We start from the raw sequence: 13353 nt of genomic DNA on the forward strand, positions 1-13353 counted from the left end.
AAGTGTGATTCATTCTTGTCTGCAGTAAAAAAGTAGTTGAAAAATATATCCTTCAGCCAGGGCACGCCAGATTTTCAGAGAAGCTACTGCTTATTCTACCTTCAGCCCGTGTTCATGTGAAGGGTTCGCTTACCTACAAGAGCTTTTTTGTGTCTGTCTTCAAACATTTTTCTGTTTTACTACCTTTTTTGAAAAGCAACCAATGCCTGAAATTGAATAGGCTATCACAAAAAATATGGCCCAACCCTGAAGTGTATAGATGCTAAAACCTATTTTAAAGAGCAAATGAACCTAGGAATAATATGGCAAAACTACTCCGTTGCTAGACATGGAATATTTCCATTTCAATTTTGTTCTAATCCTTTTTACTTCTTCAGTAATTAGCATCTTTTTTTAAAGATTTCAAAACTTCTTAGTAACAGTTTCATTTTAGTCAATCTACGGCACAAAAAGTGGGCACAAATTGTCAGCTGACTTTTTGCAAAAGGAATCTGATTTTGCGAACTGACCTAATAGCTCGGATTGTAAAATAAGAAATCTTAGTGGATCGCAGACCACTTTGCATAATGAATATTCATTAGGCAGAACGCAATTTGTGACTCACTACGACTAGTCACATTCACAGGGATGCTGGCCTGCGAGGGTCAGCAGACCACCATGTCTCTGATTGCCTTTCATTTTTTTGAATGCAGTGCATTTTCCTTAAATGAAACAAGACTGCATTTAAAACAAGCATTTGCAATGCAATAGGTCTCGCATTACTGATAGTTTGAGGTATTGGTGTTAAATAATAATGCAATGCCAATAGCTCATGCTTTCAGTAATGCGATACCTAATGCATTGCAAATCGTTGCATAGTGAGCCAGGAACCAGCATTGTATGTCTCAATGCAGTACTGCAAGCTGTTCCTAGAGGTCCCTAGTGAGCAAGGCACCAGCACTGCATGTCTATGTGCAGTACTGCAAGCTGTTCCTAGAGGTCCCTAGTGAGCAAGGCAACAGCGCTGCTTGTCAAGGTGCAGTACTGCAAGCTGTTCCTAGATGTCCCTGGTGAGCAAGGCAACAGCACTGCTTGTCTAGGTGCAGTACTGCAAGCTGTTCCTATAGGTCCCTAGTGAGCAAGGAAACAGCGCTGCTTGTCTAGGTGCAGCACCGCAAGCTGTTCCTAGAGGTCCCTAGTGAGCATCATAAACTTTGAAGATATGGTAAATCCACCCTACCCATAATGCATTGCATGCAAGACAGTACCACGAGTACATTCAAATAGCTATGTCCATATATACAATTAGTAGCTTTGAAATGTGACAAAATAATTACATTAATTCCGGATTAGGTTGTACTCTATGTGGAGCTGATGAAGTGAAATTTATAGAAGGTCTAATATAAATGTGAGATGTGGTAGGTGGTAGGTGCAGTACCACAAGCTGCTCCTAGAGGTCCCTAGTGAGCATCATAAATGTTTGGTCACATATGGTACTCCCATACTACATTGCATGCAAGACAGTACCACTAGTACATCCAATTAGTGATGTTCATACATACAATTAATAGCTCTGAAATGTGACAAAACAATTATTATATTAATTCCGGATTAGGTTGTACTCAATGTGGAGCTGATGAAGGGAAATTTATAGAAGGTCTAATATAAATGTGAGATGTGAAGGTGCAGTACCGCAAGCTGCTCCTAGAGGTCCCTAGTGAGCACGATAAACTTTGAAGATATGGTAAATCCACCCTACCCATAAGGCATTGCATGCAAGACAGTACCACTAGTACATCGAATTAGTGATGTTTATACATACAATTAGTAGCTTTGAAATGTGACAAAATAATTATTATATTAATTCCGAATTAGGTTGTACTGTATGTGGAGCTGATGAAGGGAAATGTATAAAAGGTCTAATATAGATGTGTGGGTGCAGTACCGCAAGCTGCACCTAGAGGTCTATAGTGAGCATCAAACTTTTGGTCACATATGGTACTCCCCTAATGCATTGCATGCAAGACATTACCATGAGTACATTCAAATAGCCATGTCCATATCTACAATTATTAGCTTTGAAATGTGACAAAATAATTATTGTATTAATTGCGATTAGGTTGTACTCTATGTGGACCTGATACAGGGAAATTTATAGAAGGTCTAATATAGATGTGAGATGTGTAGGTGCAGTACCGCAAGCTGCGCTTAGAAGTCCCTAGTGAGCATCATAAACTTTGAAGATATGGTAAATCCACCCTACCCATAATGCCTTGCATGAAAGACAGGACCACAGTACATTTTATATATACAATTAGTAGCTTTGAAATGTGACAAAATAATTATTTTATTAATTCCGGATTAGGTTTTACTTTATGTGGAGCTGAAGAAGGGAAATGAATAGAAGGTCTGATATAAATGTGAGATGCGCTAGTGAGTAAAGTAACCACTTCCAATATTGTATAGGACCACGTGAGTGTCCTGTCTGAAGGCCTTTAAGAAAATAGTGCCTTGGGGTTATAATTCAAACCTAGGGCTTAACAACACATGTAATAGGGCAGAGTTCTTCAAAGTGTGGGGTGCGCCCCTGGGGGGGGCGCAGCACCTTTTCAGGGGGGGCGCGCACTCCACCCTAAAATCTCACCTTGGTTTGTTTCTCAATCGATGAAGCACGACGTGCCCCTACTTCAGTAATTTGAAAGAAAACCACAAGCAGTTCGCTTTCGGTTTCCCAGAACAGGAGACTCTGTGCCTCCCACTGCAGACAAAACATTTCAGCTCTCGGAATTAACCATGTCGGATGGTTAGTTCTTCACACAAAGGAAGCAAAGTTGCTCTTTAAATTGTGCAAGTATGAGCATGCCATACACTCGCGGTTTTATTGCAAAATTACAAAAGTGCCTATTCAAAGTTGACATTTTTCATGCTTGTTTAACACATCATGTTCTCTGCAGGTTGGTTTGGAAACTCACTTCATAGGAATTCTTATGTTATACAGTTAATAATAACTTTTTCCTCTGAGCAGTTTTCTCTAAGCTGTGGGCAAACAGCATTCAGTGGGCAGATGCTAAAATGGCACAGCAATTATAATGGGGTGGGGGTGCAAAACTTTTCACTTCCTCAAATTAACATGGGGTTTACATAGAAAAGATTTGCCGTGGGGGACTCCGAAACCACTAAATTAAAAATCCATCAAATTTTAATGGTGAAGCATTTTTTTCAACCATTCAGTGTTCATTCAGTTCTTGGTTTGGTGAATTTTCACTCAGCTCTTTTGGAGATGTAAGCAAAAATGTAATTCTCCATGGCACGTGCCCAAACTATGTTTATATCTGATGTGGTTCACCATCACTGGAAAAACAAGTATAATGGACCGCTCCTTCGTGATCTACAGCATATTGCGAGTGAGGAGGAGCAGGCCTCTCACTGTTTGCAATTTACACCTGGTCGCATTGGCAGCTGGTAGTTCCACTTCTCTTTGGTTCGTAAAATCCTGTGGGCCCACTGGACCCGGGCACCAGGCAGCTCTCCAATTGTAATTGTGATCTGGGCACTGGGTCCACTCACTCCTCCACAGTTCACAGCACATGGTAGAGAACAATTTTAAGATAGAAATTTCCGTATAATAGGCTGAAAACAAATGGCTTAGGGGACAATTTACTTTATTTTTTTTGAGTTTTTATATAGCGCAAACCAGAGTCGAAGATATCAGGTTTCAGAGTGCTTAACATGAGCACCAGTTTCATTACACAAGGACACATTCATTGTTGTTAGGCACGGGGAGATTAACCTCTTCAGCGCTGCGCGGATTCCCGCGCAGTGCTGAAAGATCTGAGCGCGGGCGGGGCCATGACGGAACGGTTCCGTCATAAGCACAGCCCAACCGGCGTGCATGACGGAACCGTTCCGTCATCGGCATCGAAGAGGTTAAGTGATTTGTCCAGAATCACAGGATGTTGAGCGTCGATGCTGAGACTCAAACCTGGTTCCCCAGCTTTGAGGTCGATCACTCTAGCCGTAAAGCTACATCCTCTTCCTGGGTCATCCTGCTGCGCGGTTTCACATCTGAGATTCCCTCAGATGACAGAGTGTAATCAATTAGGCGATTACCGTTTTATTTTTACTAAGTAAATGGAATTCAAGTGGGAATGCTACTGGGAGTCTCAGAAGGCAAATAAAAGAAAGCGAGAGCTATGAAGAAGGCCGATCTTGTCAGTGACAAGGTTGACATCCTTTGAGCATGCGACCCTGAACCTAAATATTCAATGTATTTGTTTTTTAGCATTTACATGTACAGAGTGTGCCATGCTCATTCTGTGCCAGCAGCAAATGGCCAGTTATGTGAATTGCAAGCGTGGCTAGTTCGCACAATTTGCTGCTGTCGCATTTTGCTCCCAAATAGACGCTTCGTTATGATCCCGCAACAAAGTGCTTGGAAGGTTGGGTGTCTCCAGTCTTGCGAAAGGCAGAACAGGGCGTTTTATGATGAGAAATTTTGGCAGCCTTCTCGTGCCTGTGTTCAACGGAAGGCTTTCTAGCAATGTATGGAACTCACGCCTTATATATATTATTCTCTTTAGGACCTCTGTAAAGTGCCACTTGTCGCCTGACTGTATAATGTCTGCACTTTATGGGGCATGCAATTATATAACAATACAATTGGAAGCATAAAGGCACAAGACACAAATGATAACATGATTAACATTGCAGCGCATAAGCATCTGTGGCGACTGGGTCTAGGGTTCTGGGGCAAAGGGCGATCTTACGAATAGTGCTTCCAACCAGTCCATTCCTGACCTGACTCCACATGTGGGCAGTGCTTCCTTTTTATCGGAGGTGGCAGTGGTGGTCCTCGGTACTCATTTTTAGGGACCAAGAATTCTTTTTCAGCATCCAACTTTGGCCAATAGCAAGATAGAGCACAGCAGAATAGGGTAAAAGAAAAGGGACAAAAAAGCTGTGAAAACAGAGACAAAGGGATAAAGCAGAGATGAAAAACCACCTGCAAGAATGAGACAGAGGCAGGAAAAACAGGGTGGAGGAAGAAGGAGGTGTGTGTTGGTTTGTTGAAGACCTGGCAGTTCTGGTATACAGCTGCCCTGGCAAGATCCAGCACTGGCACAAGTGACGTAATAAAAGCTTTGGCCCCTGCACTTTAAAAAAATGAATTAAGCACTGCCTTTGGCATCCACCGTAAACCCTTTCAGCCTCTAACACTCTTTTCTACTCTCTTCCTAGACCTACTCCCTGGAGGCTCACGCATCAGTTGTGGCTGGTGCAGGTAAGCGCGATGGGGCGGTGGAGTGGTGCGGGGGAACAGAATAGGTTTCATTTATTTATTTAATTTGAACTATTCTGTCGTCTGTCGACTTCCCCGCACTGCTGCCGCCACACCGCGCTTTCCTGCGACGGCCGCCGCTGCATTTACATGCACTGTAATGCTGCCAGTTCACTGTGCAGCTGGACCCGGATCCATTTGATCACCACAAAGTCTGTCAGACAATGTTGCTCTGAAGTAAAATAGGCAACATCTTTCAGTTTTTATTACTTCTATTTTTTTAAACATAAGCCTGACATGGTGTCCTAAACCCCCACTCAGGGCACAGGTCCTAAACAAACGAGTGGGGGGTACTAATAAGAATAAGCAATGTGCATTGGTGTCACATGACATCACAGGAAGGGATGTCACCACCTCAATTTCTTTGGTAACGCTCAACAATTAGAGAAGGTGCAAAAACAAGTCTGGGACTGAGTGGCTCACTTCCAGTCAAAATGTTTATGAAGAGGTTGGTAGGTATTTGCCTGACTTGAGGGTACTTACTTAGTAGGTGACGGGGCTGCTCCAGAGAACACTGTCCCATTATGACTCAACTATATGAGTAAAACTCAAGTAAAAACAACATGCGCGAATTTTATCTTGGAAATCTTTTATTTGAACTGTCTAATAAGCCTCTGTCATTTAACGACACCCACTCACAAACCTGCAGTTTACTAAACACTCTTACTACATTTAACATTATTTGCTGTATATGGCCTGGGATATCCGAATGGCGGTCGATTATGAGGTGTACCAGATTCCAGAAATTTCTGTCAGGTGGTGGGGGGCCCGACATTTAAAAATATTCAGCTTGGGGGGCTCAACCTAGAAAGGTTTGAAGACCTCTGTAATAGGGGGTGTCCTCATGCGAGGTTACAAAAAGAGCCAGGGAGGTACTAAAGAGAGACTATAAAGCCAAATAACCAATGAAAAACCACCATTTACAAAGGACAGGGAGAAGAGCCAATTTGAAAGATGGGCAGCAAATAGGTGGAGCTTTATGCACATATCCTGAATACAGCAGAGTCTCAAAGAGACAGCACAAGCACTGCCTAGGCAAGACCTAAAAAAAAAAAAGTTACTTTTTCTTTAAAGTTTGTTTGAGAGTTGAAAGCGGTCTATGGAAGCACGGCTTGGTCTCTGGCAAATCCCTTTTTCACGTTCACAAGCAGGAAAGGATACCAAGGGGACCTGTCCTCTTTTGTGATAGGCTCCTACCCCAACTGGGGTATCTGTAATTTTCCATTGTTTTGCAACCGGAATTATGGTTGCAAAACATTGCTATATCTCATGCGGATTTGAAATTTGCAAGGGATCCCTAAAACACACCTCTTCCAAATTGCGAATTGTTGTCCATTCACAATCCAATTTAGTGGTCATTAAAATTTGCCAACTTCTAAAGTGGAATTAGTCAATAGTAACAACCTATTTTGTAGTTGCAAACACACCTATGCAAATCACAGCACTTGAGACTGCAAAATAGATTACTACACTGACCCCACATTTCAAAACACTCAGAACTGCTTAATTGTCACAGTCTTACCAACTTCAGGATGGCCGATATTGCTATCTTGGGAAATAAATATGCGGGGCCACTCTATACCATCTGTAATTAAAGATGCCAAATAAACATGAATAAAAGTCTGGGCTTTATAACTATATTTTGTGGCTTTATATGCTACATGTTGGTGCTTCTTCTACTCTGCTCTTCCCCTCCTTGACTATATTCACCCTGACAACACTTCCCAGTTAAAGTCCAGCAGGAGAATGGAAAGGTCAATTGTTTCACACTTGTCCTTTGTCTTCTCAATATTTAAAGAAAAATGCCTCTGAATTGAGTGAGAGCACAGAGAAGCCAGAATATGGTGCATGTTATTCTCTTTTGTGTAGGTGCAGATAGTTGTGATGTATTGGATATTTCATACATGAAAGTTACATTAAGTGACTAGATGTACTCACTGAGACTGAAGCTGTTCTGCAAAAACACTCGCTCCCTAGCTCGACCACATCCCATCCAGCAGCTCAGCGCTGCCTCTGACACACAGTGTTTTCCAAAATGTAACACGACAAGAACACACATTAGAGTGAGGTCAGAATGTTAAAGCAGAAACAGCAGGGCCAAGTGTTGGTTTCTGTTAATAACAATGTGTAACAATGAACCCTGATTTATGAATGGCCGCATTGACTCACTGCCTGTCATGAGTGACAGCTTTTACAGTATCGTTGCTATCATGTAGTAAAGCAACACAGGGACACAGGAAACAGGCTTCACAATGCGGCTCGGACCACGCTGTGCCTTTACAATGCAGTTCGAACCACAAGTGCATCTTTACAATGCGTGCCTTTAACGCGCACGTCGTTACCATGACTCGCCTGAGGGGAAGCGTTGTTGGGACTGATGTTTCCCCACTGTAGGGCAGACTGGAGTTGAAATAGTAAATTATACTGTTCCAAAGTCCAGCGCGCCATCCAGCGCAAGCTATTGTAATGACTTCCCTGGCAAAGAAATGCGTTGTCGAGATGGATTTGTGGTTCGGACCATGTTGTAAAGGCATGCATGGTTGGAGCTTACTACTCATGGACAATTCGCCAGCCATGCATTACCAGCTGGCAGCTTCCCGGCTCTAGAATGTCCTCTGGCCATCTCCCTGCCATCCCACTACGTGAAACTCATCACGCAAAGTGAAACTCAACACACAAATGAAAATGTAACACTTTCATCTTTTATTTTTTAAATACATGTCTAGTGCAGTGCATAGCAAGTGACTAAAATCACAGAATAGCCCTATTCAGCAAGGTTTGCCTGGTAATAGGATCGCATGTTTAAAGGTATCAACATACATGGAATGACTAGTGACATTCCCCGCCATTTGTTGAGTTGTTGAGCGAGAGGTTTCTCCACGGAGAATAGATTTTCCTGTTGCAGAAAAAGATATTCATACATATAGGGAAAAAAACATATAACAACAAACATGAAATATTCTATATCATATTTTAATATGGTCTAGAACTTGGATATCACCAAAACAAATATGATTATACCCAGAATTAATAAATGACCGAAAGAGACAGAATCAATAAAATCAAGCAACGTTGTAGTTTGAGGAAACCCAGATAAAACACCCAAATGTTGTCAAATTTTCTCAAAGAAGAGGGGCCTCTAGCTTTGGCCAAAGCCAGCTCAGACTCATAGACTTGTGTCATGAGAGCCTACCATACAGATGCCTTTGGGGGGCAGCAGAGATTCATGCCCAAGCAATACATACCCGGGCACAGACTATAATTATTGTCATTAAACGCGTAATGCCCCCATCATACTCAAACTGGACTTCCATCACTATCTCTTTCGGGGATAGTGTAACTTGGAAACCTAGGCCAGAGGACATTGGCTTAGATACCCTGACCCAAAAGTCCTGTCAGGCAGGGCATGTAGCAAACACATGTACAGTATCTGCAACTAGCAAACTACATTCGGAGCAACTCATTTTATCCATAGATATATTTGCATCCTATTTGGAAATGCTCTCCAGGGTGTAGTATAAAAGACCGATAGGATTCAACTGTTGTAATTTTAGATTGACAGAGTGTACCGAGCAATTCACAATCTCCATTGCCCTCTGGCTCTCTGAGACAAGAATATCAGAAGATAGAAGCCGACTCCATTTTGTTGCCAGTAACACACTATCGTTGGTGGCATACTGACAAAAGTCCTTATATATAATGGTAATCAACAGATTCCTACCGAGTTTATGCAGGTGTAGGATTAGCTCTGTACCTTCAAGATCCACCGAGTATTTGCACATTGACAAGAAATAGTCCCTCACTTGTAAATACTTGTAAAATTCTGCATGGAGAGCCCATGAACGGCCTGTAGTCTGGCAAACAAGCAGGAGCCATTCAAATCATACAGCTGCTCCATCGTCTAAACCCCACACCATGGCCAGGCACCACCCATTTGATGCTGAAACACTGGTGGGAAGGCAGGATTATCCCAGAGCGGTGTTTCTTTATTTTAAAAAGCTTTTGAATATGTATTACACATTTCTAGCCAAATATGAATAGCATCCTTCACCACCTTAAACCAAACCCTCTTATAATAATTAGGATCCCCAGCCAAGATAAAAAAAGCCTGAACTCGGCCCCAAGTGCCAGCTGATAGCCACAAGCTGCTGTATCTGGATCAGCCGGGATTAATAAACTGCACACGTGCCCTGCCAATGCTTCAAAGTAGGGAATTGAAGCCCCCCTTGCTTATATGGAAGTTTCGGAAGTCGAATTGCGTGTCTCGCCTGCTTATACCCCAAAATAAATCTTCCAATAGCACCTTCCAAACGTCTAAAGAAAAATCTGGAACTCACAAATAAAGAGATTTTGGAAGAATATTCATCTTAACTATATTGCAGCAATCAATAATACTAAGTGGGAGTATGTTTTGTAATTTCATTTTAGCAATAACTGATGATAATAAAGGCTCGTAATTCAGTGTGATTATGTCCCCAACCTCCGAACACAGTTTAACACCAAGATATACAGCGGTCGAGGCTATCCCAGAAAATGGAGCATCTGACTTAAAATTCAATAGGACCTGTGTTTTACAGATGTTGAGCCTGTACCCTGAGAACGTTCCAAATTCAGCTGCCTCATTAACAACCTGTCCAAGTACTACTACTGGATTAAAGACCGCCACTTCATCCGTGTATGCAGTAAGTTTTAGTTCATGACTACCAAACATCAAAGGCTGAATGCCCGCATCATATGTAGAGATCGTGGACATGGCTCAATATACAAAGCAAATATAATGGGAGACAGCGGATATCCCTTTTGGTTACCGCGATGTATCTGAAAGGTATTAGAATACCTCCCAGAATATGCCAACCTGATATGTGGAGCCTTATACAGTGCCCGAACCAATTGAATTTGTTTATCCCCGATACCAAAAGTGCCTAATGTAGCCCACATACACTTCCAGGCCACGCAGTCAAAGGCCTTGTCAGCGTCTAATAAAATCATATCTATTCTGGTGTGAGATTTCCCTGCAACAATACATGCCACAATGGCTGTGTTGGTGTGACTAGTAGTGTCCCTTCCTGGTATGAACCCATGCCGCTGTTGGGAAACTAGCACCGGGAGTAGAGGGGCAAGTCGCATAGCTAATGACACACTCTACGTTTGAAGTACAACACACGTCCTCCAAGAAAAGACTTTGGGACATATGTAGAAGCTCATATGGCCACGGAAACTTCACTTTTTGCAACGTTCCTGGGGCTTCGCCTGATTCACAAGGCAGCGTTACTGTGGCTTAACGCTGCCTTGTAAATAAGGCCCCCTTTCACGCTACGCTTAGCGTAAAAGGGGGGGGGGCAATGGGTGTTGCTGTGGGAGTTCCACCGCAGCACACATTGATTCTGACGCTGCCTCCTATTTACAAGGGTGGCGTAAATTGGATGCAGCGCCAGAATTAAGACCAGGGAGAACCTAGTCTTACCCTGGCGCAACGAGGAGACATTTTTAATTTCTTCTCGTTTTTGCTGTTATGTGTGCTGCCTTGTGCAATGTCTTGCCTTGTGCAGCACACATGAAAACTGCAAGAGGCCAATGATTGTTTATGTACAGGAAGGCCTCTCTTCCTGCACATAAACAATACATTTTTTTAAATGCAGTTTTGCAACTTCTGTGTGTGCGGCATTAAGCAACACACATAGAAGTTACACAACTTGTTAAAGTGCAGGAAGGGGGCCCTTCCGGCACATAAACAATCTTCCCCTGCACGCAGACACCCTTACACTATGGTGCAAGGGTGCCTGCATTGGCGCTAGGCTGCTAAGTGGAGCGCCAGCGCAGGCGGAAATGCAGGGCTGCGCCATATTCCTGTAAATATGGTGCAGCCCTGCGTTTCTGAAGTGGCGAAGAGAGGTGTTAAGCCAGGAAGGCTAACGCCTCTCTCCGACACTTCCCTTGTACAGGTGCCCCTTTGTCTTCAACCTTTTAATTTTACCGGTTGCTGCCACCATCTCCACTTCTGAGTGCCCATTCTCCCATTTTCTCCAGGTGCTCTTCAGTGAGACTCCTCCTGTGCCATCAGATGAAAGCTTTCCTTCCTCCCCATTGGTTCCTTTCATTTGTCTGCCGTCCAGTGTGGCTCTCTCCACATCTGTAGGCTTTGAGCATCAGGTTCCTCTGCTGTTGTTGCATAGGCTGTACTGCAGAGAGCTCTCTTGTGGTTTTGGGCCACTTCCGATCCAAGGATTATCGTTTGGGTTGACAGGGTTCTCCAGCATGGCATTTGTTTGTGACTTTCACCATGACAAACTAAAGAGAGAGAAAAGTGTTCTGGGTCAAGTGTCATCTAAGTTAGAGTCCCACAATGCAACATTCAAGCCATGCACAAGTTGGAAAAGTTACTCTTTTGGATGGGTTCAAAATGATATGAAATCCTTCTAAAGCCTCTTTCAGTTGGATAAAGGCTGACATGTGTACACAATGCTGATGTGTGGGGCTTTCTTATGCATTTTCATATGTCCAGATATACAGAGTAAGAGCTCGTCTGCAAATGAAAATCTCATCAAATATTCAAAGATTTAACAGCAGAAACTGGGTAAAATGTCCTAATTTGCCAAGATGAATTAACAAAACATGAATGTGTGATTACTAACCGTTCCCACATAGTTATTGCATGTAGTAAGCTCCAAGAGCAGTCATCTGGCTTGGATTTCATGAGCACTGTTGCTATTAACAACCTCACCCAACATACAACAGTTGGCGGCCCTTGCAGAGCAGTCAGACAGCTCTTTGGCAGGCGTCCATTTTAGACGGTTAAAGCTGCTTCCTTTCTACTGATTGCGCTCACCGCAAGAGGACAAAGGGGCTGGCTGACCTGAAGCAGATGATGCTATTGGGAAGGGAGAAATGAAGGCACGCGGGGCACCAGGGAGCACCACTGCACAATGAGGATTTCTGAGACTCGGTCAGGTCAGGCATGGAACGGTCAAGTCAGGAAGATGGACTTCCAGAAGATCTGATCCCCAGCCGGGGTCATGGTCAGCTTGCAGAGGTCATGCAGCAGGGCATTAGAAGGTCAGTCCTCCCAGACGGGGCTGGACTGAAGAGATCAGACCTTCAACCAAGGTCTGGGGATCTGGAGAAGTAATAGTGTGATCTTTAGGAGCGGAGTTCTTCTTAGGAGTAGGGTACACTGGAAGGTCCTGCAGGGCGGCCTTAGGATTCTCACTGTACCCAGGACCAGGGTGGTCTGCAGAAGAAATGCGATAGAGGTAGGAGATCTGTCCATCAGGTCAGGCTGGTCTGGAGATGCGATGCTGAGGGATGTTTAGGAGACTGGTCCTTCTTTCCAGCCATTGGTAGACTGAGAAGGATGTGGAGTAGAGCCCTCGGGAGCTCATTGCACCCAGGAGAATGATGGTCTGGAGAGATCATGTAGAGGGGTCGCCAAGAAGCACGTCGCCAATGGCAAGAGGGACCTGGCCTGGTGATGTGGGTGGACCTTCAGAAAACCAGATCTCCCTCTCAGGTCAGGCTAGTCTGGAGAGGTTATTTAGGAGATGGGTTCTATGAGATGGGCCCTTAGGAGATGGGTCCTCAAGAGACAGCGCTCAGGAGCTCACTGCTCTGAGATCAAGGGAGGTATGAAACAGTCATATATAAGGGTATATAGTACATCAGTCCTTCCCTGGTCAGTTGTGGTCTGAAGATGTCATGCAGAAAGGGCCTGAGGAGGTCACTCTGCTCCAGTGCTTAATTTGAGCCGGTGGTTTCCGGTGGTTGGCAGCAGCACTTGATTGTGAACACCGGGACTTATGACAGTCTGCCACATGGTGGTGCTGTGTATATAATTTTGAGAGGAGGATAACAACAGTTGTTTATTCATTGAATATTACATAAAAATGACTAATACCTGCCATCCAAGTCATTTCTATGTCGGTGGGGGCCTGGAATAGTCAGAGTTGTCACACTTGTGGGTGTGTGATTGTTAGTGGCTGTGTTGGGGCAGTCATTGGCCACGCTGGCAGGAGCAATAGGTGTCGCAAGCTGCAGTTACC

At 43.7% G+C, this 13353-nt stretch overlaps 1 long non-coding RNA gene across 1 annotated transcript in view; it reads right to left on the reverse strand.

Moving 5' to 3' along the window:
- Positions 1 to 8043: 8043 nt before the first annotated feature.
- LOC146788946 (uncharacterized) overlaps positions 8044 to 13353 on the reverse strand; it is a 50984-nt gene continuing 45674 nt past the window's right edge. Inside the window, exon 4 of the long non-coding RNA XR_014970004.1 lies at positions 8044 to 11605. This is a non-coding gene — a long non-coding RNA (uncharacterized LOC146788946). The remainder of the gene's footprint in view (positions 11606 to 13353) is intronic.

The sequence above is a fragment of the Triturus cristatus genome, chromosome 10 (genome assembly GCF_964204655.1).
Source record: "Triturus cristatus chromosome 10, aTriCri1.1, whole genome shotgun sequence".
NCBI classification, from domain to species: Eukaryota; Metazoa; Chordata; class Amphibia; order Caudata; family Salamandridae; genus Triturus; species Triturus cristatus.